This window comes from Pteronotus mesoamericanus, unplaced genomic scaffold (genome assembly GCF_021234165.1).
Source record: "Pteronotus mesoamericanus isolate MK-2021 breed Mesoamerican mustached bat unplaced genomic scaffold, CSHL_Meso_final contig_90, whole genome shotgun sequence".
Lineage (NCBI taxonomy): Eukaryota > Metazoa > Chordata > Mammalia > Chiroptera > Mormoopidae > Pteronotus > Pteronotus mesoamericanus.
The window spans coordinates 28031347-28057201 of record NW_026555277.1 but is presented as its reverse complement, the minus strand read 5'-3'; positions in this window follow the sequence as shown (position 1 = coordinate 28057201).

The window sequence follows — 25855 nt, the reverse complement described above, 5'->3', positions numbered from 1 at the left end:
GAACTGCTCAAATTCCATGCCTGAAACACTTTTGTAAAACCTTAATCGTCCTTTGTCCTTTGACAGAGATCTTCTGAGGCAGCAGCCACAATATTAACCTGGCGGTACATATTCTAAATCCTTTATATCTGTTATTTTAAAATAATTTTGCACAGTAGGTATTTGATGATTAAAGAAAGTAAGACTCAGATGAATCAAGTGGCTGGGTCCGGTGTGACTCCAATCGTCTCTCATTGGAAAGCCTATGTTCCAAACCCTGGAAGAACACCCAGTGGATGATCTGTGGGGCAGACCCCTTTTGCTCAGGACATAACCGAACTTCTGTGCAGAGGCAACCAAACAATCACACCCATTTTTTTGTTAACAAAGAGAATTTCAGCAAGTTCATCGGTGGTGACATTTTCCTTTTTTTTCTCCTAATAATAAAGTAAGTTGTATTTCCTGATACTCCATCTTAGTGACTCTAATGGTCTTCACTATAACCCACATTTCAAAAATATGTACTTTTAGGAAACATAAGAATAAAATCTCTTCTCTGTCTCTGATGGTTGAACAGCTGTATAAAATGAAAAAAATCATTAACTCAGACAAGCACATCCCATCTATCCTCTATTTTTCTGCATTCCCAGCAAGATTTTTATTTTTACAATGAAGCGCTGTATTAGTGATGACTATATAATTAAAAAAAAGAAAAAAATATATGTGAAAACTACTGTTGATAGACAAGTGTAATTAGGCTTTGAAAATCAAGCTTTTACTCTGAAAACAACATAGTGTCTTTCATTTAAGTATATTTGCATTTCCAAATATATTGTTTCTCTAGTCATAATTCATGGACCAGATAAAACTACGATTTAGTACTAAATTAATTTTTAAAACCTAGAAATGTTATATACATGTGCATATATAGGCATGCATATATGTATACATATATACACATGTGTTATATACACATGTATATAACATTTCTAGGTTTTAAAATATATGTGTACATATATGTATATGTGTGTATATATGTATACATATATATATACTTACAAAATGATTAGATCAACTGACAAACTGACATGTTTCTAAGATTTTAAAAACGTTGCTGAGACACTCTATGATTCTTTTTGGTGAGAGGGGTATATACACCATTGTAAAATCTCTTTCTAAAAACCCAAATTGGTTTTGGCAAAAAAAAGACATGAGTTTGAAATTTCTCTGTAATATGGGTCTTTCTTATGCTATTAAAATATTAAAAATACGTATCATTTATCCATTCATAAGTAGATAGACATTTGAGTAGTTTCTACCCATTAGCTATTATGAATAATGCTACTATAAACATTAAACATTCATGTATAAGTTTTTGTATGGATATATTAATTTCTCTTGAAAGTATGCATAGGATTGGGATGCTGAGTCATGATTTACTATTTCAGGAAATTATAGACTGTTTTGCAAAGTGGCTGAACCATTTAGTATTTCCACTAATAATGATATTATAATTAAGATTTTTTCTTAGTTACATTTTAAATGTTTTCATTACAAATATAAAAAAATACAAATATAAGGAAAGTATATTTCATTACAAATATACGATCGATTTTTATCATCTTGTACCACGTTAACTTCCTGGAAAAATGTTTTAGTTTTATTGGTATATTCATGGATTCTCAGAATTTTTATTTAGGTTTACTTTTTCCTTTTTGAGTTAGTTGAGTTGGTAGTCCATGTCTTTCTAGGAATTTGCCCATTGTATCTAAGCTGTCTAATTTATTGTCATGCAATTGTTCGTAGCATTCTTTTCCAATTTGTGTAAGGTCTATAGTAATGTCCCCCTTTTTATTTCTGATTTTAGTAGCTTAGTTCTGTTCACTTTTTTATCTGGTCAATCTAGCTAAAATTTGAATAATTCTGTTGATCTTTTCAGATAACCAGATTTTGTTATATTGTTTTTCTCTATTGTTTTTCTGTTTTCTACACCATTAATTTCCACCCTAGTCTTTACTTTTTTCTTCCTTCTGCTTATTTTAAATTTAGTTTGATCTTCTTTTTCTAGTGTCTTAAAATGGAAGGTCATGTTACTGGCTTTAGATCTTTATTCTTTTGTAATATTGGCCTTCGCAGGTGTAAATTTCCCTCTAAGCACTCTCTAACTGCATTCCCTAAGTTTTGGTGTCTTCACTTTTGTTCACACCAAGATATTTTCTCATTTACCTTTTGATTATTTTGATCCATTGGTAATTTAGGACTTTGTTGTTTAGTTTTCCCATATTCCTGAATTTACCAAATTACTTTCTCTTATTGATTCCTAAGTCCATTCCATGATGGTTGGAGAACATAATTTATATTATTGATATTATTTTAAGTTTACTGAGATTTGATTTACGGCCTAGTGCATTGTCTATCTTGGAGAAAGTTTCTTACATACTTGTGAAGAAAATATATTATGCTGGTGTTGGGGGAAGTGATCCAGACATGTCTGTTAGGTCTTTTTATATTTATTTTTTCAGGAGAAAAACACTTTAAGCTTTTTGAAGATTGGAATGTCGAAAACAATCCCTCAAATTTGACAAGGTAAATTTTTCTTTTACTTTTCTAGGTAATTAAGTATGAGTGTCCAAACAATGAAGCCAAATTTCAAATATATTTGTTAGGTCTCTGAAATATTCACACCTGTTGTTATTATTTTCCATGGCAGTGCTCATTACGTGAGACAGCCTTGACCATTATTATGCCCTTTATCTAGGGTTAGGTCAGAGATTCACATGAGTTAGGAATAAGGAGAGCTGATACATATATATATATATTTTTTCTCTTATCCATTATTCTGTAGTAAGAATTCTTATTTCATGCACTAGAATTTTATACTTCTTATCTTTCTCAAATTTTGGCACATGTTACTCAAGGATCTAAACATGTGGCAGCATTTTTAAAAAGAAAACTAATAATAAATTGTATCACAATGGGTAACACACTATCCATTTTGCAGGTGAGAAAACCAGGGTAGAGATGTTAAAAGAATTTGCCTGAAGTCACAGAGCTAGAAGAAAACAGTGCTGACATTTGAAATAAGCAGGCCCATTGCATAATCTGTAATCATAATCACTCTACTGACTCAAACATTATAAATCTTGGAGAGTGGCTTTTGTTTTAAGATTTAGGGAAATATTGCTTTTATATTAAAATAAGTAAAGATGTGTTATGGAGTAGAATGCAAAGCATATGCAAATTTTTAATATGAAAAAGGCAACATCAAAGAATGTTTGTTCTCTATCTGGTTTGCTTCAGGATGGGGCACTTGGTCTCAGAGTGCATACATTCACTGTTCTGGGATGACGCAAATCTGTCAGAGGAAACCGTGACAATTAGTACATTGCACCAAGTCTCTTCTTGCTGTGTGTTGAATCTGTTAATATTTATAACTTTCTTTTAAGTGTGTGGTTAAAACAAACTTTTCATAACTTAGGTAAAAATAAAAATATTCAGAAGGAATACAAAAACGTACATAAACACAGTTGCATTAGAAGACTTTGAATTATCTAAGTTGATGATTTCCCTTTCTCTACCAGAATTTCATTAATTTCACGGTCTTCATAGGACCTCAAATTAAATTACTACCACCAAAAGCATGGCAGAAATCCAGATCCCGATCATGTCAAGGGGTGCAGGGAGCTGAGATGTGGAGCCCCACATGATCAATTCGAAACTTGGCAGATTTTGGCAGACACAAAAGTTGCTATTAAAGTTTTGGGTTGTGGATACTGTGGCCTGAAGGAAACACATATTTTTCCTCAGTTAAGAAGATTTTGTCAATTGGAAACTCACTCTACTGAAATTTTAAATTTGTTCTAAATAACAGACTATGCCTTTTTTTTAGTCTAAATATCTTTGACTGCACGTTTCTAAGGTTTTCTTCCATCTAGGAGGCTTGGTTACCATAAGAAAAAGACAAGAAAGCCTGAGTAAAAAGTAAACGTAATCAGAAATCTTAGAGATCTTCACAACAATATCAACTAATGGAATACATTAAATATATATATATTTATATATTTTATGGATATATGTATATATCCAGAAATATATGTATATCCATAAATGAATATATTTGTACATTCAAAGAGGTGCATATATAATACTACATATATAAAGTTTGGATGTAGAATTCATATAGAAAAACTTAGAAAGTAGCAAGAATGCTTATAGTATAAATTAATCAGGTAAATTTATGTACTTAGATTTACATGTAAGTTCAGCTCATACAAATCAACTGGTTTACATGACTATTAAGATATTTGTAAAGATTTTAATTATTATCATCAAGAAATAGTTAAGGCACATAATTTGATGTTTTAGTTACTACATGCCACAAACACTAACAAAAAAATTCTCAGTCATGTGTTACAAACAATACCAATGAAATATAGATAGTTTGAAAATTTCATGACTTAAGTTCACAGAAGTTGTAACTAATAGAAGAAGGATTTGAAACTGGGATGGTGTGGTTCCCAAATCTTTGCTTTTTCTAATGGACCTTCAATAACGGGAGTACAGGGAATGTTTTTTCATCTTCCTGAATGACCAGTTCATCATAAAGTGTTCTCATGTGTAATTGCCTGAGTTAACATAAGTATGACTAAGGCCAGAGGTATAAATGTTCTGAAACATAATTTTTTTTCTGAAGTTGTCAACAAAACTGTCAATCCAAAGCCTGCTTGGAGTCCTGGAAAATAAAGACCAAGAAAAAATTTATGTTTATTTGACAACTCAATCAATTCTATATCATGGCACCATAGCTGATGAATCTAATATTTGCATTTTCTAGACTTGTATGTTAGAGTTATCAGACTTTTAGTTTCATAAATAGAGTTTTTGGAAGTTTGTGAGTGACATTTTGGTAAGTGTAAGTAGAAGTCAAATAGAAAACAATAAGCCTGATAGATGAATTGAATATTCCAGCTGACATTTGCAGAAGTCACCTTAACAGTAATTTTTATATCAACGATAATAAGAATGAGTTCTATAAGAATTCTTTATCTTCTAGAAACTATACTCATATAAGCTGTCTTATTTCCTGTTTGTAACACTTCTGAGGATGCAGGTAGGAAAAATTTACCATTCTTGTTTTAAAGATAAAGAAGTTGAGGCTCATAATGATGAAGCAAGTGCCCATTATCATGGGATCCTGAAGTGAAAAAGTTTATCTTACAACCCATCCTTTAACTTTATTCATTATATTGTAAAAGAATAAATTTGGGGAATAACTTGAACCACACAAGATTTATATGCTGGTTCAAACAGTAAATATGCAAATATGGGTTTTATGCCACAGAGCTATTACATCTTAGGCTATTTTAACTGTTTGTTGCTTGTTTATTTGAGATGGAAGAGCCCTCAGGGATGCTTTAATATATGAGTGGCAACCTGACTTCTTTGAGTTGAATCTCAGTAGAAATATACAGAAGTGTAATAAATAACCTTACTCTATCAGATAAATATCATACAACTTTTACACGATAAATGACAGATTATTAAAAACATTTTTCAAGTCAGAGGTTCCCCGCCCTGCCGTTTTAGCTTCCAGATTTCCTTCAGGTGTTTCAAAGATGAAGAAATTTCTCAAAACAATACATATTTAAATTTTCTCATATGTATCATCTTTGTTTTGTGTGTGTGTAGCAGGCGAGGAAATGAATACTCTAGCATTTATTTTCAAGGTGAATAGTATTACAGGTAGAGTCTCCTTGGTATCGTGGAGTTATGGCATAGATTAGCAAGTTTTCTGAAATGCAATATGAGACTGGGAATGAAAGAAGGTGCTGTGTGAGGTTTCTAATTAAACAGTCATGGTATACCGTGGGAAACTGGAGCTTGGTACCTCTAGGGACCTCTTTCTTAAACCATTGAAAAAATGCAAAATTTGCATCACATACCCCAACTAGGAGGGAGGAGGCGAGGGTATTTATATAGTATTTCCTACTGCATCCCTTGCTGGGGGCTGCTTCCAACATCCAATCTCTCGTAGCTCCATCTTGCTAACGTCAGTAAGCAGCCTTAGTATGTAGCATGCAGCGAGGGGCTAGGAGTGAACTCTCAAAGCGTTTGCTTCAGTCCTCCCCAGACTATTCCCCATCCCCGAACTCTTCACTCTCAATCCTTCCACCCTTTGTTCCTATTTGGAATAGCATCACACAGGGTACTCTTGGAAAACCTACTCATCCTAACGCACAGGTTCTTCTCAGAGTGTATGACCCCCTACTTGCCTGCACACACCGCCCTATTTCACCAGAAGAGTTAAAAGAGATCCGCAACTCCCTGTCCTGCCATGAGCCCTTTCCTCCAGGTCCTCCCAGTTACACATAAAAACCTGAACATAATAAAACAAACATAGGAAGACTTTGAAAGGTGATAAAAAGAAAAAAGTTGGCCTGCCTAGGGACCTCATTACTTGAAAAACAGAACTTCGGTGTGTTTTCTGGGTTTCCTTATTGCTTTCCACAAATTCTGGGGAGGGTGCTGCAGAAACCTACAACCTGGAACAATCAGCAGTCATGTGCAAATAAAAGTGCTCCAAGAACAGTTCTTGATTCCTCCTAGCTACCGGACCGGAAAAAGAGTAGCTTAAAACAATGACAATAAACAAACACACAAACAAACATGTTTTTGGCAATATCTGCCCTATTTCAGCTAAACTTCAGAGGAAAACTGCACTCACCCATTCTATTTCCTTGGGTCATGAGAGAACGCCCACCCCGTGAATACAGACTTGCACTACAATTCCCTGCCAAGTGCTATGTAAAGGCTAGTGGAGATCTGATCACAGGGCTATTTGCCTGGTATAATCATATAAGATCTGATTTCCCTTCCAGGATAGTGTGCTTTGGGGACAGTGAGAATGTAGATCAGGGAACTGATCTTCCATTGCCCACCTGGTAAAGCCAGAAGTACTTTGAGTCCTCACCAAGGTAGTGTCAGCTATGTACAGAAGTGAGCTGAGTTCACGCTTGCCTGATCCAGCAGCAACAAGGCTGAAGAAGGCCGTGCAGGTTGTGGTCTAGTGAGCACTCCTCTTTCCCCATCCCTGGTGTCAGCAAGGCAAGTGGGCAATTGAGCCTCCACAGATTGAAGAAGCTGGGTGAACCCTAAATGGGCTAAACCCAAAGAAATTCATGCCAATGCATCTCATAACTAAAATTCTAAACCCTAAAGACCAAAAAAAATGTTTTTAAGCAGCTAGAGAAAAACAGAGTCTTACCTTTGGGGACGTACAATTAGAATGACAGTAAATTTCCCACCTGAACCCAAGGAGACTGGAAGAAAGTTGAGCAACATTTTTCAAAAGTTGAAAGAAAAGTACTGTCAAATGTATAGGCTGTATCTGGTCAAAATATCCTTCAGGAATGCAGAAGAAAGAAAGACATTCTCTTTTTTTTTTTTTTTTTTGCATTTTTTATTCTCATTTTTATTTAGGTTCATTCATTTATTAACAGCCCATTTATTTCCCTTTGGTTTGTTTTGTAATATTTTCCTTAACTCCAGTTGGAGGTAGAAAAATAATCTGAATAAGTCGGGAGAATATTTAAATTCTATCAAGCTGGAATAGTTAGCTATCTTGGACTATATCCTATTTTTAAGTTCAATTTAATATTATACTTCAAAATTTGGAATCTCGGATGTTTCACAAAACACACATGTATATAATTAAAAGTAATTACTCAGAATATTTTGCATGCATTTACAAAAGGCATTTATAATACAATATTAAAGAGTCACTGCCAAGAACTTTGCAAACATCACTATTTTTTTTTAATTAATTTATTTACTTTTTAAACACATTTGTCTCTGCCTTCCCCCCACCTCCCCTCTCCTGCCCCTCCCCCCGCTCCCTCCCCCCTCAGGCCCCCCCCCCCTCCTTGTCCATGAGTCCTTGCTATACGTTCCCTGACCCTCCCCTTCCCTGCCCCCCCCTCTTGTCTCTGCCGATTTCCCCTCCCCCCAGCGCTGCCGGTCACATTCTCCCCGCTTCCCTGCACTGCTGGCCAGGTTCCGCCCATAGGCGAGACCACACGGTACCTGTCCCTCGCCCCCCGGCCCACCCCGCCCAGCATGACGCTCTCCAGTTCCATCCATGCTGTCGCAAAGTCCAGCACTTCCTCCTCTCCTTCTGCTGCGTAGTACTCCACCGTGCACATGCACCACAATTCTTCGATCCAGTCATCTGCCGATGGGCATCTAGGTTGCTTCCAACACCCGGCTACCGTAAACCGTACCGCCATGAACATTGGGGTGCATAGGCTCCCCTGCATCGGCATTTTGGTGCTCTCAGGGCACAGTCCCAGCAGGGGAATCGCTGGATCAAAAGGCAGCTCCATTTTCAGCTCTCCGAGGAAATTCCACACTGCTTTCCATAGTGGCCGCACCAGTCTGCATTCCCACCAACAGTGGACCAGGGCTCCCTCCTCTCCACAGCCTCGCCAGCACCCGCTGTCTGTGGATCCGTCTACGATGGCCATTCCCACCGGTGCGAGGTGGTACCCCATGGTGGCCTTGATCTGCACCTCCCCGATGGCCAGCAATGCAGAAAGACATTCTCAAGTGAAGGAAAACTAAAATAATCTGTTGCTAGCAGACTAATTATTAAAAAAAGGCTAAAGAAAATTTTCCAAAACATGGATCCAGCTTCCTGTTCAATTTGGGTAATTTTATGTATGCCTATATTATATTCTGTTCAGTATCATATCTAATTATTCATGATTGTCTCTCCCCCAACATTATGTAACTTCTGAGGCCCAGGAACTCTGTCTCAAACTTTGTTGTGCTCCCAAGGTGCTTAGTACAACTTTGTGTGGTAGTCATTAGATCTACTTGCCAAAGTTTTCTTGCTCTTCATCTTTGGGGTACAATATATTGTTGTTTTTACTGGCTCCTTTGTAGCTGGATTTGGTCATGTATCATTTAGCTACTACTGTGAAACAGACTGCCCACAAATTAATGGTTTAAACCAACATTTGATTAGCTCATGGTTGCATGAATTAAATGGGCTCAGCTGGGTGGTCTTTTTGATCTCAGAAGAGCTCCCTCATATCTCTGTGCTCAGCTTCAGGTTAGCTTTGCTGTTCTTCACTTGATTCACTCACGTGTCTGAAATTTTAGTTTGGAAAACTGGGCCGACTCATCTTTGGTTGATACGATTTCTTATCCTCCATTGGAATATCCAGGACTTGCTAATGTAGTGATTTCATGGTTAAAATATTTAATTGCTGATGCCAGTTCTTCACCTCTCTCTTTTTTCCTGCCATGGTGACTTAAAATTCTTGAGATAATGGGTATTGTATCAGCCTGACTCCCAAGGGAGGACAATGTAGAAAAGTATTCTAGCAAAATTGAAAATTATGTTCCTTAAGCCATTATTTTGTCATAAAGCCTAGATAAATATTTTTATATTCTAGGTTGTTAGTAATTGTTTATTGAAGGAGTTAGTATTTATGTTTTTAAAAATGAATAATATTTGATTTTTTATTTAACACTTTTGTGATTCCTTTAAAAAGACTATGCTACCCTAAGGTCTAAAATGTATTTACTTAAATATTTTAAATAATTTTTTATTGTTATTCTATTACAGTTGTCCCAATATTTCCTCCTTTACCTCCTCTGCCCATCCCTCCCCCACTCCTGCAGTCAATTCTCACACTGTTGTCCATGGCAGTGGGTCATTTATATATGTTTTTTGTCTAGTCCCTTCCCTTTCTTTCCACCACTGTCCTCCCTCCCTCTTTCCCTCTGGGCACTTTGAGTCTGTTCCATGTTTCCATGACCGTGGTTCCATTTTGTATGTTAGTTTATTTTGTTCATTAGATCCATATAAGTGAGATCATATGGTATTTGTCTTTCACTGACTGGCTTATTTAACTTAATATAATGCTCTCCAGTTCCATTCATGCCATCTTAAAATAGGGAACCCAGAAATAATCCCAAGCCTCTATGGTCAATTAATATTTGGCAAAGGGGTCATGAACATATAATGGAGTAAAGATAGCCTCTTCAACAAATGGTGCTGGGAGAATTGGACTGGTACAGGCAAAAAAAAATAATGGAACTAGACCACCAAATTATACCATACACCAGAATAAACTCAAAATGGATAAAAGACTTAAATGTAAGTCATGATACCATTAAAGTATTAGGGGAAAACGTAGGCAGGAAAATTTCAGATATCCCATGTAGCAATATTTTTGTTGATATATCTCCTAGGACAAAGGAAATAAAGGAAAGAAATAAACAAATGGGACTATATCAAAATAAAAAGCTTCTACATGGCTAAAGAAACCTTCATCAAAATGGAAAGGGAACTGACCATGGGAGAGCATATTTGCAAAGGATACACTAGACAAGGGTTTGATCCCCAGAATATATAACGAACTCATACAACTCAACACCAGGCAGATCCAATTAAACAATTGGCAAAGGATCTTAATAGAAATTTCTCTAAGGAAGACATACAGATGGCCCATGAACATATGAAAAGATGCTCAATATTGCTAGCCATCGGAGATATGGCTACACAATGAGATATAACCACAATGAGATATAACCTCACACCTGCAGAACATTCATTATTAGCAAATCAACAAACAACAAGTGCTGATGAGGATGTAGAGAAAAGGCAACATTAATGCGCTGTTGGTGGGAATACAGACTCATGCAGCCACTGTGGAAAGCAGTATGTAATTTCCTCAAAAAACTAAAAATGGAACTGCCTTTTGACCCAGTGATTCCGTTGCGGGTAATATACCTTAAGAATCCCAAGTCAGCCCTGGCTGGTGTGGCTCAGTGGATTGAAGGCTGACCTGTGAACCAAAAGGTCACTGGTTTGGTTCCCAGTTAGGGCACATGCCTGGGTCACGGGTCAGGTCCCCAATAGTGGGGTGCGTGAGAGGCAACCACACATTAATGTTTTTCTCCCTCTTTCTCCTTCCCTTCTTCTCTCTAAAAATAAATAAATAAAATATTTTAAAAAAAGAATCACAATTCAAAAGAGCTTATGCACCGCTATGTTCATAGCAGTGCTATTTACAATAGCCAAGAGCTGGAAACAGCCTAAGTGCCCATCAGTAAATGAGTGGGTCAAAAAGTGTGGTGCATTTACACAATGGAATATCATTCAGCAGAAAGAAAGGATTACTACTTTTTGCAACAGAATCAGTATTTATTTTTCTTACTAAATATTTTGGAGGAGATAGACATATAAATGAAATCTTCTTATTATAACTTTTACCTTGAAAATTTAAGAGTCATGAAGCCTACATTCTAGAGTTCTCAAACCTACCTTTTGAGTATATATAACTAATATTTAGATGAAAGAAAATAAATTATAACCAAACAAGTTTATTTGTTAGCCATATCATTTCTACAACAAATATCTCAACAAATATTCATTCAACAAATATTTACTAACCAAGTACTAAATTTTATTTAGATATGCTTAAGTGGAACTACTCAATATCCTCTGTTACAGAAAAATTTAAATATACTTTTCCTTTTTTCAAGATATCTGTCTTTAAATGTCAAGTTCCATTCCAATCAATTTAATTAAAAAACAAGGGGAGCAAGAGGAGTGCTATTAGTGTCAATGACTAGGTTGGAGAAAATTCAATCAAATTTGTGCAAATAACACTCTTATGCCCAATATGGGTACTGTGATCACAAACAATGAACTCACTAGATGATATACTCTAGTTGATGGTTTATTATTTTTTAATCACATAATCACTGTGCTTCCCATGGCTGGAACAATGTTCTGTTTCCTTTTTTTATAAATTTTATGACAATTGATTATTTATTACAGGACATTTACTGATTACTTAGAAATCCAGTAGTGGGTGATAAAGCTCATGTCATTTCTTTCCTCTCCTTCCATCTTATTTACTAGTTTACATATAAATGGTTTTGTGCCAGACAAACTCTTACTTGATCTGAATTGTGCTGACACCAGAAATATTTGCAAATATTTCTTGACATGTCATCAAGCATCTTGTCAATTTGAACCTTCTCAATTTGTATACACATAGACATTCCAAATGCTGTTCTCAGCTCACGCAAGATGCCAAAATTACTCTAAATAAGGGGCCTGTCAACAAGATCCATGCGAGGGTCTAAAATTGCTTGAAAACCTGGCAAGGTTTTTCTCCATTTTAAAATGTCCTGAACTACACACTGATCTTATATAAATAATACTTTCAGAGGAATTATATTTTCTTTAAAAATAGGTTATTCAACTTTTATAAAGACAGGAGGACATTTTCCTTATTTGAACGTGATACTTATTCTTGAAAATTTATAAAAATTCAAACTGGATACTTAAACTATATGTAATAATTTCTTGTCCATTTTAATTGGAATTCTGCAGAGTGAAAATCTTCTTATAGCTTTGTACACTATTCAGAAAAAACATATTTTTTTCTATTTTTCAAAGAGATTTGTATGTCTAATGGCTTGTTCTGGTCCTTGCCTCATCAATGACATTTCCACAAGACATGTATATATCATAATTTCAAGGATCTAGGAAATAATAAACTACACTTTTAAAAGTTTGTGATTAGCAGTTATTTTCCTTTAAGCAAATCAAATAAATGAAATTCCAGTTTTCCACAAGAGATACATTAGTAAGAGAGAAAAGAATCCATTAAAATAGCAAGCACATTTACCACTGGATTCCTTAAAACATCACATCTGTTTTACGGTTTATTATAAAAATGTATTATTATACATTTTTTGGAGTATAATAACTATCTCTAAACAAATGGTTAATGTTGTCATCTTAACTGTGGTTTCAATCCCAATTATACATTCAGAATTAGTGATTAATAGGTTTAGACTTTAAAATAAATACTGAAACATTGTACATTGTATTTTTCTAAACCATTAACCATTATACTTGAGGTAACTAAATATTATTAAATGAGGCCCTAATACATTTTTATAATCTTATTGATTCTTCCATTACCCTAAATTTAAAATTTAGACTAAAAATAGAGGAAAAGTGTTCTAGTCTAGTAATTTTCTTTCAGCACATTGTCACTTTCTTGCTGGTATTGTTGTATGATGTTTAATTAAGAAACTATTTGAAAGCCACATATGTCTGAAAGAGAATGGTGGAAACTATACTGTAATTTTGGATAATCAATTAAGTACATATCTTGTGTGAAGTGTTGATTCTAATTTTTTTCAAGTAATAGCTTATTCTGTAACAATATTTTTGGAGCTAAAAATAGGCTGATAATTAGATTCACTTAGATGAGCTCAGAAAAAGCTACCTGTGGTCTTCTAGTCAAGAAAATGGCAAACACAGCACATGTTGCAAGTACTCACTCCAAAGTTTTTCAGCAAACTGACAATAAACAGAATAAATAAACAGACATAGATTAGTTCATTTTAAAAACTAAGAATAAAATTCTAAATGTGAGGACAAAAGTAAAGGATAGTATCAGACAGGACTGTCCTCAGTGTATATGGATTTCAAAAAATAATTTTTGTCTGGTCTCTATCTATAGAAATAGTTTGATTTGCCAATTTATTATACAGTTCATTGGCCCACGCAAGGTATACTGATTTTTTAATGAACAGTTATAATGATTGATAGAGAAGGAGTACTATCTCATGGGTTTTATTGTCCAATTACATGACATCCTCTATATTGTTCAGATACCATCTCTTCCATTCATGTCCAGGAACCATTTCTTGTGTCCTTTATTATTAAATGAACTATTGCTAGACAATTTCATGTCTCACCACACATGATGTTGTTGGTTGAATAACATTGCTCAAATTAACATACTGAAGCCCTAAACACAATAGGCTGTGTGATAAGGCTGTGGCAGATGTAATTAGATAAGATCATGTCATACTGGATTAGGGTGGACAGCCAGTATCTTTATAAAAAGAGGAAATTTGGACACAGAGGTGCACACAGGGAGAGCACCATGTAAAGATGTGAATAATGCTGTCACAATCGGAAGATCTATCAGATCCATGAGAAGCCTGGAAAAGATCTTCCTCTAACACATTGAGAGGGAGAATGTGTCTGCCAACACCTTGATCTCAGACTCTCCACACTTGAGGATGTCTAATGCCGATAATAAATCTTTTATGGAGTAATACTCCTTGTGGTCCTGCTTCTTTGACTGATCTTTAATTGAAGTATAATTTTTCTCCTAAGAAAAATCAAGTTTTTTTTCCACATTGTGATCTCTGAATCCAAGAAGATTGCAGTGAGCAAATCAGTGACTCTCAGTATGAGGTGAATATAGACAGCCAAAATGTCATGATTGCATGGTCTTCCTTGAATAAGGTAGGTATTTTATCTGTTTTGTAGCTTGGGGGCTTCTAGTACGATTTCATGAGGATCAAGTGATCTGTGCCAAATACTCCCATATTTGAAAACTATGTTCATTTAACATGTTCTAGACAATTGGTAATGTCTCATTTTATTCAAAACCTCATTGAAATGGATTTATTAACTCCAAAATAATGTTTGCAAAATCTTTTGTTCTCTGCCTGTCACAGTGGTCTCCAGAATTTTATTTACTTATGTCTCTCAAAATATTCTTTCCAGAGAAACTAACTATACTTGTGATTTTATTGTATACCTGGTACAAATGACCCTCAAATCTACAATTATAGCTAGATGACTCTCTTATCTATCCATATTAAATAACCTACTGTCAATATTCATATACAAAGTCTGTCCATAGAGTACCCAGCCATGTAATATGAAAATTACAGACATTTTTGGAAGAAGATGTGAGATATAAGAAACATTGTATACAGGACTATGATGCCTCAGTCTCCCTCAAAGTAGGCACCTTGGAACCTCACACAGTTCTCCCATTTACTACCAGGTACCCCATCATATTTTCCTGAATCTAATTGGCAGTCTGAAATGTCTTCCCTTCCAAAGGTGATTTTAGTTTTGTGACAAGCCAGAAGTCACAGGACAACAAATTTGGGCTGTTTCAGGACTGAGTCATCTGGGTAATTTGATGTTTTACCAAAATACTCTGCACAAGATGTGATGCATAAGCGAGTGTGCTGTGATGATGCTGCCAATCACCAGTTGCCTATAGCTGTGGGCTTCTGAATTACCCGAATAGTTACCATGGAGGAATGTTCAAGCTTAATGCAAAATTTGATGCACATTCGCCACTCTACTTGCTCAGTCATTTTGAATGTGATGGCCACACAGTACACACGCTAACTCAATGGCGTCTGCCTCACCCACTGACTAGTACAGTGAAGTTATCATGTTCACACATGTGCATTCCAGTCCACTTTCCTTGGCTGCCAGGTTGCATCCATGTCATGCTAACTGTTCTCATTAGATTAATAATGGCTGGACTTTTTTTGGACAGATCTTGCATATCACACAAGCAGCTTAACTTCAACATGTAAACCACAGAATCAGTTATTTATTACTATGTTACTTCTAAACATGTACAATATTTCTCTAAACCTTTTTTTCAATAATTGGAATCACCATCACTCAGTTATTTCTCACAACAATAAACAAAATACCTTCTTATTCTTTTCCCTTTTCCCTCATTCCCCACGTAACCTCCAGCCAGCCAGAAAGTTCATTTGGCCATAAATCCCTTTGTATCTGTCAACTTTCTCAGTCCCTTCTTCTTCATCATTAATGCCATTGCCTTTATTCTGGTTCCCATTCCTACTTTTTTCTTTCTTTTTAAACAGCTTTATCGATATATAATTCAGTTACCATACAATTCATCCATTTAAAGTGTACAATTCAATGAATTTTAACATATTCCCAGAGATGTACAATTTTCTTTACAGTAAACTATAAAACATTCTGACCACGTAAAAATAAACATTATGTAGTTTATCACCCACCTGTTCATTTACCCTATCTCAGCCCTAAGCAAACACTAATCTAGTTTTATCTCCATATATTTTCCTATTCTATATTTTCATATAATGTTTAGATTTTTGTGATGTTTTCCTTTTAGTGAGCATAATGTTTTCAAGGTTCAACCAAGGTGTCATGTATACTAGCACTTCATTCCTTTTGAATTGTCAGATGATGTTACATTGCATGAATACCTCAAATTTGATTTATCCTTTCATTTATTGATGGATATTTGCATTCTGACTACGTTTTGTCTATTATAATTAACGCTGCTATAATCATTTGTGTCAAAGTTTTTGTGTGGACATATATTTTCATTTCTATTGCATATATAAGCAGTGGTATAATTGTTGGGTCATGTGATAACTTTGTTTCACCAATTAAATAATTATCATGCCATTTTTCAAGTGGATACACCATTTTACATCCTCACTTCTTATTTCTAACTTCATTTATATATGTCTGCAGCTTTCAATTTCACTACTGCCCCCTCAGCTTAGCTTTCCAATGCATCCTTAAATTTGTTCAGTCTCACCCAAGTAACATGCTACTCTCTGTATCAAACATTCTGGAGTTATTATGCTCAAGTTAAATTTGAATTAAATTACAAACCCCTGGCATACCTGGCAAGATCTTTGTCTAAGTATTGTATTTTTAAAAATATATATAAATCCTGCTTTCTAGTAAAAACATACCTGAATTTGTACAAAGGTACCATACTTATTGTGTAACTGCATGTTTTCAAACTTGGTGTTTGTTGAATCAGGATTTTCTTCCTCTTATATTACAGTCACCTATCATCCAACAAATCTCTACTCAGCAGTGGTATCTGACAGGTCAGATACTAGGTCAGCCTCCTTCAGTTCCCCTTAGCACCTGTGTTCACTTTGAGCAAAGGATTCAATGGGCTTAATTCTAATTTCTGATTTCTCTAATCTGTGCCTTTAAAGTAAACTGAACATTAAAGTCAATGGCTGTGTATTTTATATCTACTCTAACACCAGACAAATAGCAAGAAAAGAGTAACTATGTGCTGAGTAAGTGAATTAAAAAGATATTGAGTCATAATGACAGAAGAGTGTGTGAATCATTCTAGTTACCAAAACTAAATTTTTATGCAAGGAACTGCACTCAAATTAAAATAGTGCCTAAGAAAATAAAGGCATATAAATATTTGAATTAATTATTAACATTTGAAAAATAATCTAATTAAATGTACATGCCCTTGTATTGATCTCATCTTAGAGTTGCTAGCCAAATACATAGAAATTAGGGAGACTATGAATTCAGCTCAGCATAAACAAGGGCACTGATATTTGATGATACTAACATTTGGACAACAGTTTGGCACCAGTGGTGAATTATACAATGCTAAGAATTCTTTTCAGGTGATACTTGACAATAACATACTGTTACCAGTCACCTGTCAGTGAGCATTGTTTGAAAACCCATTTGCCTGCCTAGAAAGAAAGTACAGTTTTAGAATAATCTGCAGTGACAGATGCCAGAGAGGGTGATTTCAAAATACTGAAATACAGTTACTTAAATACCATGTTCAATGTAAGAATGTATTTTTAAAACTATACAGGGGCATGTCTAACATATTTTGAAAAAATATTCTCCATAAATCTTTGGTATTTCTGTACCATTTGTGAAAATGGGCATTAACGGATTTTGTTTTACACCATTTTTACAAAGATTTTTTGTATACTGATCAACTTTAAAGATAAAGACTCTCTCCTTAGAGCAAAGAGAAGGGGATTATCCTACTATCCAGTATTGTAAACACAGTGTCACACTTCCTCTGGAGTGCAAGATAGACATGCTTCTTGACTGTTGTGTAAGATTCATATTTCTTATGCTCAGGGTTCCCTTCCAGTAACTCATCCACAGTGTGGATCTCTTTGTGTTGTCCTGTAGAAAATGAGACTCAGAGAGCCAGGACAATAAAATGCTGATACCTCTCTCATGGTATTTCTGAGTTATATTCTTTTGTTTTTGACCTGGGATTTGCATGTCTTGTTCTACCAAAGAAGAAACTATGGCAAGATAAGTATTAAACTGGAAAGATCCTTCACAATTATTGACAACTTATTTACCCAACACTAACCACCGAATGCCTGATTTTATAGGACTATTCAGTTAACCCAGGTAGATATTCTTTCAGATTGTAGAATGCTGGTTTTATTTAAAAGAGTACCCTCAGGACCACACAGAGAGCCCCAGGTGTCACAACAATGGGAATCATTTATTCTGTGTGGTTCTGACAAACCCAAACCAGAGACACAGCAGACGGCAAAGGTGGGGTGAGTGGGTCATCTTCTCAGGGAGACGCGTGTCCCCCTCAGCCCTGCTACTGCAAGTGTACTTTATAAGCCAGGAAGATCGACCCCTCCGGAGAGCGTGCTGGGTATAGAGGCTCAGGCCCCCTGCACCCCTGCCGAGCCAGAATCTGCAGTTAACAGGACCTGGGGACTTCCTCTGTGCACAGGAGAGCAGGAGAAATGGTTTTCCCTTCACATGGCCTCTCGTTTTGAATGGGCATCACCTTAGCCGGACAGCTGCGGAAGCTGCATTGTGAAGGTGTCATCTGGGCATCGCAATGTTTATAAAGTTCTACAGGGGATTCAATGCACAGAAGAAATGACATCCCTGTGGCAGGTTTTTCCCTGAGTTAGCCAAGAACTTTTGCTCTGGAGAGAAAAGTGAAATTCTCATTAGTAATCACATGGGTCCTGCCCACCACCACCCAGTTCAGGATTGTGTCGACCAACGCTGCTGAAGGGCAGGATGCGCTTCTACATCTCCACAATAACCCTTTCAATTTTATAGGCTTCAAGTGGTACAGAGGAGAGGGGGCAAACCCCTCTAATAAAATTGGATCTTATTCAATAACCCAAAGAGTATTTGTAAAAGGGCTTGCACACAGCAGACGAGAGGAAATACACTACGATGGATCCCTGCTGCTAAAGAATGTTACGAAAAAAGACACAGGAGTCTACCCCACAGAGGTCTATATTCGAGGTTTTAAAAAAGAAATAGGATTTGGATGACTTGAAGTATACGAGCCTGTGACAGAGCCCATCCTCACAACCAGTAACACCAGAGTCACAGAGCTTAAGAATGCCACTGTCTTGATCTGCTATACAAATGCAGTCTCCACCCAGTGATTGTTAAATGGCATTAATCTGGGGCTCATGGAGAGAATGAAGCTGCCCCAGGACCAGAGAAGTCTCACGTTAGACCCTGTCAAGAGGGAAGATGATGAGAATTACCAGTGTGAAGCCTCCAACCCCATCGGTTCTGTTGAAAGTGAGACCCTTGAGCTGGATATGAAATTTGAGTGACACTTTTTTCCTCACATGTTATTAAGTTCTAAATAAAGGTTTTTTTGCATTATTATAGTAAAAAAAGAAAATAAAAGAGTACTCTCAAACTAACAGAGAGAAATTAATCATTGCTGGGGATATTATCCTTAGATGTGTTATTGTTCTTGTGATTATTGGCATTCTCTAACAGTTAGGTAAAGTTAGTGCTTTTTGTTGTTGTTGTTGCATGGATGACTTTTATTTCCATTTACTAGTAACATATTTGTTTTCTTCTGAACTAACAACTCTCTGTGGACAGTTAAATTGTCTAATCTGTGACTGAATTACTTATACCTAATATAAAGTTAGCACACAATAGGTTTCTAAGAAAATAGGGTGGACTTAATATAAATTAAGAAGAAAAAAGGTCAACAATTCAGGAAAAAAAGTCAGTAGATTAAGAAAAGAACTCCTGTGTTCTAACAGAGGAGGAGAAATTTGCCTTTGCCAATGATACAGCCTTATAAGAAGTTATATAATAAGTAGTACACATAAGAAGTTTATAAGAAGTAGTAGAAGTATACCTCGAGGGTTATTTTAGCAAAGGCAGTTCCATCTTACATAGCTCTGTTATAAATGTATAGTAAAATTGAGTTTTTTAAAAATTTTTATGCTTAAAAAATTATTAACTTTAATGGGGGTGGCATTTGGTTAATAGGATCATATAGGTTTTAAGTATACATTTCTATAATACAAGATCTGTATATACCTGTGAATTGCAGCTGGTATATACAGATCTGTCCAATAGATATACAGCCTGCTCTGTAACCCAGAATATTTTCTTGTCATCCTTTCTGGTCAATACTGTCTGTGTTGGGGGTGGGGGAGAAACACCCTTCTAATTTCCATTACAGTAGATTAATTTTGTCTGTTCTAGAACTTTTGAAAATAGTAATCATCCAATACATAATTTTTGTGTAAAGTTGCATTTGCTCAGCAAAATATCTATGTGATAGATGCTCTTTGTATACTTAATGTGTAAATTAGTTCATTTGGTGATAAAGTTCTAATCATTTATATCCTTACTGAAATTTAAAATCTCTACTTATTCTGATACTTACTAGGAATGATCTGTTGACTTCTAGAGTGATGCCATAAATACTTGGTCAATTGTGGTATCATTTAATGATAAAGGAAATGGGAGATGAGGCAGAAAGGTTTGGTGATATAATTCAAGCACTTTAAGTTTCAAGTGTGTAAAGTTTGAAACATCAATGAGACATTCATGTGAAAATATTGAATAGGTAACTTGAGTTTTGAGAAAATAAGCTAATTCGTGTAAAGAATCAGGATGGTCCTTAGAAGATAATAACTGCTTAATAATTATGAAGCACTATAACTGTGTGATTTGAAGATTATTCTTCAATTATTTCCATCTTTGATTGTAAGAGTTATGATCTACTAGACCTTATACTACTGTCTTAGGAAAACAGGAGACCTTGATTTTCAATCTAGTCATATATGCCCTTAAGCAAACTTGAAAAGAAAACTCTCAAAGATTGGAAACTTTCACTTAGAATTTCTTTTTAAAGTGTGATTCCATCTTTGAGAACATCTATTATAGTATATTTGGGATTTCTAGTCATTTATAGTGAACAAGTACATAATATATAATCTTATCAATGCATGTAGCATATTCTCCAAGTTTTGCCATAAAACTAAAATGTTAATAATTTTAAAAGGATTAAAATAGTATAAGAATATTCTTTGATAACAATAGTATTGAATAATAAGTATTTATTATTTAGGATTATTGAGAATTCTTATTTGCTGATCCATTATACTTTCATCTTCTTGCAGCCTAGCTCACCTCTATTTTATTTATATTTCTCAAATTTTGTAATTATTTTACATACTTTGATCTTTAGGAGATGGAACATGAAGATTGTCAGCATAACCATTTCTGTCTAGATAGAAAGGTATCAGAATTCCACAGGGATGGCATCTCAGGTGATGACAAATCCCAGAACCTCAGAGTGCATCTTTGTGCATGAGAGGGAGTGTACTGATGATTAGAGCTGTGACAAGAGGCAGTTCCAGATAAGTTAGTCATGCAGCTGTGGAACCCAGCCGGATTGAGGGTAGAACTGGGAAATACACAAGAATAGTGGGAATCTGGTAGCAACAGTTTTAGTGAGTGAAAGTTAATGATCTCATATGATGTCTTTGTGAAGAATGGGTGAAGGTATGAGTTTTGGAGGAGCAGAGCATTCAGAAAAAGAGTGGAATGGGATGTTATGAAAATAGTGTGGGAAAGTGACAGCAACATATGTTCTAACTTCTTCAGTGAATAGCAGAGCAGTAAGGTGCTGGAGAATAAAGATCTGTGAATGAAATAAATTAGTCTGACTTTCTCTACTGACCTTCACCTGAGAAATATGGGAAAAGACTCCACATCATCATTAGTATTCTCTGGCAATTATTAGTAGACCTTTAAATTCTGTAGACCCCTAGATTCTTACAATAAGCAAGTGTTCCACCAAATCCAAGGGGGGTAAGGGTTATGTAAAAGTTAGAAGAAAGACAAGTATTGTTTTTATTCAACTCCACAAAGCATATGGAAGAATAAAAGTATCAGAATCCCAAAGTGCATAAGGCCTTTGTAGTCAGATTTATTCAAATAAATAATTTACTAACCACTATGAAACCTCTGTTGGTTCTTGATTAAGAATCTATATATCTAGTTCATTCTTCAGAACAGCTGTGCAAAAATCAGACTGAGCCTTGGAACCTGTATTTATTTATTTATTTTTTCAATGGGGAAAATAAGTTTTATTCAACAAATAAGGTGCATGGACCACTATTGAAATAATTATAGAACCCTACTTCACACATTATACAAGAAATATTCATGTGTGTTAAAAATAAATATGTAGAATCTAAAGAGCTTTAGGAGAAAATACAAACTAATATTTTTCTTACCCCAAAGTAAAATATTCAAACCCAGAAGCTATAAAGTAAAATATTAACAATATGACAATATTAAACATTTAATATGTATATAATATGTATATATGTATACATATATAATATGTATATATTATGTACATATGTATATAATACATATTATATATGTATATACATATTATATTATATATGTACATATATAATATAATACATACATATACATACATATTATATATGTACATATGTATATAATATGTATAGTAATATACATATAAAAAAAGTTAAAGGACAAGTAATAGAATGAGAAAGTATTTGCCACACATCTAAAAAAGGGTGAATAGTTGGGGATTTTTTTTTTAGGGAGAAACAATTCTTCAAACCTTTAATCAACAAATGGATAAAGAATATCAAAAAAGTAATTTAAAGCTTTTTAAAAATAATAGAAATAGGCAAGAAATATACAAAAACAAGTTTAGTTTCAACAAATAATAAAGGAAAAATTGAAATAACACATCATTGTCACAGTCAGATTAATACGTATTAAAAATATTAATAATATCAAGTATTGGCAACTGTGAAAGGAGCTGAGTATTCATTGACTCTTTTTCTTCAACTTGTTATTGAATCTAATATGCACCCCAATGCTTGAATATTATAAAATACTTCCAGAAATATTTATATAAATATGTTTTGAAATAATTTGTTCATTTTAACATCACTTAGCTTCCTCAAATGTTATCAGAGATTAGTTTGCTTTTACATTTAGTTTAACATATGATTAATGCATAAGTAAAATTGTCCAAATTTGTTGCAGAAAAATGCATTTCATGATGCAGTTCAGTTAGTAAGTTAATGATTTATGAATTAAATGATTTATAGCATATGAATCACAATTCTAGTATATTTGGTTTTCCATTCTCTGTCCTTTGAACCATTCATAAAAGGGTAGAACATACTTTATCCAAAAATATCTGATGGAAAAATTAGTTGGGATAAAGTTTTCTCTTTTACAACTAGAACAAAAAGGAGAAATTGTTTGAAAACAATGATGCAACTAAAATCCAATAGATAAAGAAAAGCAAATCCTAAATATATTTGAGTAAATATTAGCAATTTTATGGTAAGTTCATGAAGCCAAAGAAAATAAAATCTCCTTCCTTCCTTCTCCCTTCCTTCCTTCCTTCTTCCTTCCTTCCTTCTTCCTCCCTCCTTCCCTCCCTCCGTTCCTTTGAACTAGCTCTCCCTACAGTAGGCTTTTTCCAAGAACAAAATTTGATACCAGATAAAGAAAAATAATTGCAAATAATATTATTAAACTACTATTAATAATGTTCATGAAATGTTGAAAATATATGAGATATTGAAACACAGTTGACCCTTGGATAACATGGGTTTGAACTTTGTGGGTCCACTTATATGCAGTTTTTTTTCACTAAATACTGTAAATGTATTTTCTCTTATAATTTTCACAAAGTTGTTTTACTCTATTTTATTTTAAGATTACAGTATACATAATACATATGACGTACACAATATCTGTTAATCCACTGTTTATGCTACCAATAAGGCTTCTGATCAACAGTAGCTATTATTAGTAGTTAAGTTTTTGGAGAGTCAAAAGTTACACACAGATTTTCAACAGTACAGAGATCTGTGCCTATAACTCGATGTTGTACAAGGGTTAGTGTGTACAACTGCTATTCTTATTTTCTATCTATATTTTATGGATTGATTATCTTAATATCCAAAAGAAGCAAAGTCTACTTTGGTTGTCATCTCATGTTTGTCAGCATCCCAAGGAGGAAGTAGTGATGCAAAGAGGAACAAATCATCTTTGGTGTTGATAATAAGTGGGTAAACCAGACAAAATATATCTGGACTCTATAAAAATTTGAGTCCACTCATAGAAAGTTGTAGAAATTTGGAGAAGATACAAAGTAGATTAAATACATATTTAACTGACTAAATCTCAATAGTGTAACTATACTAATTAAATCTCAATAGTGCCAACAGTTACAGACAATATATCAGTTCTCTACTGACATATTGTGTCTACTATCAACTATTTTGTAATAAATTAATTTTAACTAACTAGTATAATCATAATCATATAAAATTGATTTTTGACCAAGAAATTGGAAAGAGTATATTGGAGAGTAGACTTAAGATCCAAAATAAATTTAATTGGTTTGAAATGGGCTAAACTTTAACAGGATGATATATTAGTTTTCTTTTATTATTGTGTAAAAATTTACCCCACATTGTAGTGGTTCAGAGCAAGTTTTGTCTCAAGTATTTTATTGGACATACTTATAAAAAGAATTTGCTATTTATCTAAGTTAAAATTTAACTGGATGTCTTTGTTCTGTCACATGACTATAGTCAAGTCTCAGCCAGTGATAAGGTTTCTCCTGAAAACTCAACTTCTAAGGTCAAATTCTATGCTCATGTGGTTGTTGGCAGAATTCAGTTCACTGACAATTTTGGACTGAGAGTCTCAGTTCTTTGGTGTGTGTTGGCCATAAGTCACCCTGAGTTCCTTGCCAAGTGGACTTCTCCAATAGGTGATAATTAGCAGGAATTTATGAGAGAACTCTTACTTAGGAGCCCTCTAACCAGCTATACATTTCACAAGCATCTTAGAAGGGCATGGAAAAACACTCAGTATTTTTCCCAATTGTTACTTTCAGATGACTAACAAATATTATTTGACCACAAAACTAGAAACAGGACATCCATAAAGAGAAGTAATAATTTTTCTCTACTCTTTTCTCACAAGACCACAACCATAATATTGTGTTCTGCTCTGAACACCTTGTTTTCAAGGAATATCAATAATGGAGACATTGGAATGATGCAACATTCTTATTAGATCTGGAAGGATTTTAATTTTGAGATCTCTTTAATTCCACATTTCATCTGCTGTTCAGCTGAGACTTGAGTTTATTTTATTCTCGACATATTGTTCACCTCCAGTTGGAGAATGGCATGAATAACGAAAAAGCCTTGGAACCATGTGGTTCTTTTGTATGAACCTGAGAGCAAAATATTATTCTGTGGATATCTCTTCAAACTCAATCTTTAATTGGACCTTCACTGAATGAGTTTTCTGGTTGTTAACTTAAATATTTATTTGGATACTTTTAAGGCAAATTTTATGTATAACTACCTAACTAATCAACTTAAATAGAAAACAGTCTTTATGAGTTTCAATCTGTTCTTCATATAAAAGGGACCAATTCACAATGACATAAAGCTCAGATCAGTTTTGAAATATAAACCTCTTATTACATTTTAAATTAGAAACTAAAATGGTTAAAATCATTCATTCCATTTATAAAAATGAAAAAAAAAGACTTGAACTGTGAATGTATTAAAAATTACAGATTATATATATCATAGCTTTGAAATATTTAATATTCAAATTTTTATAAAGTATAATTTTTAGGAGATAAAGTATTCTCTACATTAAAAATGTTAGGCTACACAATGTAAGGAAAGACAGATATGTTCAGCAAGAAAGTGTTTAAGAAAGCATTAATTCATTCAAACAGCAAGAATTAAACACCTCCTGTCTTTGTAGGTAGTGCATCAGCAGTCATCTTCAGCTTAGTGGCTCTAGAGTATGATAATTATACCTACAAGATTTAAATTGAAATCTTAGTTTAGC